The sequence below is a fragment of the Solanum pennellii genome, chromosome 8, assembly GCF_001406875.1.
Source record: "Solanum pennellii chromosome 8, SPENNV200".
Classification (NCBI taxonomy): Eukaryota; Viridiplantae; Streptophyta; class Magnoliopsida; order Solanales; family Solanaceae; genus Solanum; species Solanum pennellii.
Window position 1 is genome coordinate 32,177,917 of NC_028644.1, and position 3,116 is coordinate 32,181,032.

The following is a 3,116-nucleotide window of genomic DNA, read 5'->3' on the forward strand; positions in this document are numbered from 1 at the left end:
GAGGTGTTCATCTTGACGGGTGTAGTTCTAGCCGCAACCTTTTTGACAGTAATGAAGATTTTGTTGGAGAAATTGTTTCAGAGAGGTTCTCTGTGTTGAGACATAAATTTTGCAAAGGAGATTATGGAGAGGAGAAGCAAGTTGTTGAAGATTGAGTGAAGAAGGTGAACAAATTTATTTTGTCAGAAATTCAGGTCAAGGGGGAGATTTGTTGGGTTTTATTTGCCCTGATTTCTTACCATAAATAGTTTTCCTTTTAGGAAAAGGTTTTGAATTGACTAATCCTTTTCCTGTAGGAAAAGGTTTAGGACTCTATAAATAGAGGCTTGTTCCTTCTAACTTAATCAGCATTCACAATGTAGTCTTAAGGGATTTGAGAGTTGTGGTTAGAGGGAGAATTTGTGGGTCACAAGCTTGATACGTTATCACTTGTGTGAACCTCCCATGTATTCCGAGTGATTTGGTTGAGGTTGTTTCCCTCTGTATTTTGTACTCTCATATTTATAGTGAATTGCTCATCTCCTTTGTGGACGTAGGTCGATTGACCGAACCACGTTAAATCTTTGTGTCTTTTGGTATATTTCTCGTTGTCTTCTTACTCGTGGTCTTTCGAGGTTTGCATTGCTAGCTTCCGCAGTTACACCTGCTTATTTTCGGTCCTAACAAATTTTTAGCAAGATGGGTCTCAATTTGAGACAACGGTGTTTGGAGTTATTAAGGATTATGATTGATCATTTTTTATCATTCTAATAAAACTAATGTAGTAGCTCATGTATAGGGTCATAAGGTAGTAAACGTGGTAGCTTGATAATGTTGCAGGTCGAGGAGGGATATTTGTATATAGATGTTTAGTACTTGCGTAATAGCTTTATGAGACTATTGTGACGTCCCGCCACATTTCCAACCATGTTGCAGCATACGAAGGGGCAGGCGGCCCTAGAGCCTTGGAGAGGCTTGTGCAAGACTCTAGAGCCTTCTAGAATCTTGGGGCAGACTAGAGATTCTAGGAGCCTTTTGGAAGAGCTAGAGACATATTCTAGGAATATAGAACATGTATTGAAGTGCATGTACTTAGGGACTTGTATAGCAGCATTTATTTATTCTTAGGCCTTAGGAGTAGTATAAATAGAGGGTCATTCATTTGTAAATGCATCCATCAATTGAATAATCGAATACAAGTCCTCTCTTCCAAAGTTCTGTCTTTGTCTTTCTTCATATTCTCTTAGCGTTTCGAGTTAAAAGGCTTACTTGAGCTTACGAGATCGTGAAAGAATCGTGAGTAAGTTGTCAAGTGCCGCACGGAGTCTTACCGAAAACTCTAAGTCCGTGACAAAGTGGTATCAGAGCAGGTTGATCGTAAGAGAATGACGAACGAAGGAGACGTTATCGGCGCTAGCACCACCAACGTCCGCACGGATGGAGGAAAGAAGAACAAGAAAGGGAAGAAGCAGCAGAAGGGAAATGGAGAAACACTGCCCGAGCCCACACCAAGCGAGGCGCAAACATCTCACCCACCCATAATTGTCGATGGAAGTGACGAAGAGACCGTCGAGGATGCCGTAGACGTCACTGCCGCAGAAGAATGGGTTGCAAGGGTAGAAATGGCAAGGCAGGCCGTTGAGATCTTAGGCCGGCGCTTGAATGGGGCGGACAACAAATTCAAAACCCTTGAAGACTTCACCCTTGAGGAGAACGACAACATCCGAAAGGAGTTGGAGGCACGCCAGCGGGCCGAGTTCGAGACGAAAGAGGCCATTACTTCCTTGGAGTTCAGACTTACGGAAGCACTTGGCACGATTGAGTCGTTGAAGGCCAAAGTGGAAGCACTCAAGGAAGACAGGGAGGTTGGTGGATCCACATCACTTGACCGGGAAAGGGAGGCCAGAGTCGAGGCTCCTAAGCCACCGATATTCAAAGGTGTCCGCGACGCCCAAGAGGTGGAGAATTTCCTATGGCACTTGGAGAACTACTTCAAGTGTAATCGGGTGCGAAGTGATGTGAACAAGATCAACACTGCTGTGTTGTATCTTTCGGAGATGGCAATGCTATGGTGGAGGCGTAAAGAATCCGACATCAAGAAGGGGACGTGCACCATGAACACGTGGGAGCAATTCCGCGAGGAGTTCAAGAAGGCGTTCTTCCCTAACAACGTCATTTATGAGGCAAAGCGCAAGTTTAGGGAGTTAAAGCAAAAGGGCAGCATACGCGCGTATGTGCGGGAGTTCACCACCCTTACGCTTCAGATTCCCAACCTCACGGATGAAGACATGTTGTTCCACTTCATGGATGGGCTGCAAAGTTGGGCTAGAACGGAGTTGGAGCGGCGACAGGTCGGAACTATTAATGAAGCCATCACGCAGGCCGAAGCGTTGACAGACTTCAGGCAGGAGAAGTCTTACAGTGCCGAGGAGGACGATGAGGAAGGTAGTCATGATGATAGTGGGGAAGATTGTGGCGAAGGCGAGGATCAACGACCACAACCCAAGAGGCGAGGCGAGGAGCAACGGCCTCACAGGCGTGACACCTATAGGTCCAACGGCAAGAAATCCGGAGATCGTGGCAACACGGTGAGGAAACAGGTTGCCAAGGGAGATGGTTGCTACATATGCAGTGGACCGTATGTTTATGCAAAGTGCCCTGAACTGAAGAATCTTGGTGCTATCCTCCGAGAGCGGAAGGAAAAGGAAGCCCAAGGGGAAGATGAAGTCGAAGAGACTAAGCAGTTGGGCTTGATAAGTCTATGCGGAGCTGTCACCAAGCAACCATCGAAGACACTAAGGCAAGAGAAGCCGAGGCATGAGCAGAAGCATGTGAAACAGGGGCCTGCGGAGTCTGTGGCATGTGCTCAATATGTCGACATCACGATCAATGGAAAAAGTGCTCGTGTGTAGGTCGACACAGGTGCAGAGGTTAATCCCATGACCAAGACGGCAGCAACGAGGTTGGGGTTGCGTTATAGTCCAAGCAACGCCCAAATCAGGACGGTCAATGCACCACCGACTCCCGTAGTTGGAGTTGCGCACGGAGTGAACATCACGATAGGCGATTGGCAAGGAAAAACCAAATTCACCGTCGCTCCCTTAGATATTTATGATATTATTCTTAGGCAGGAGTTC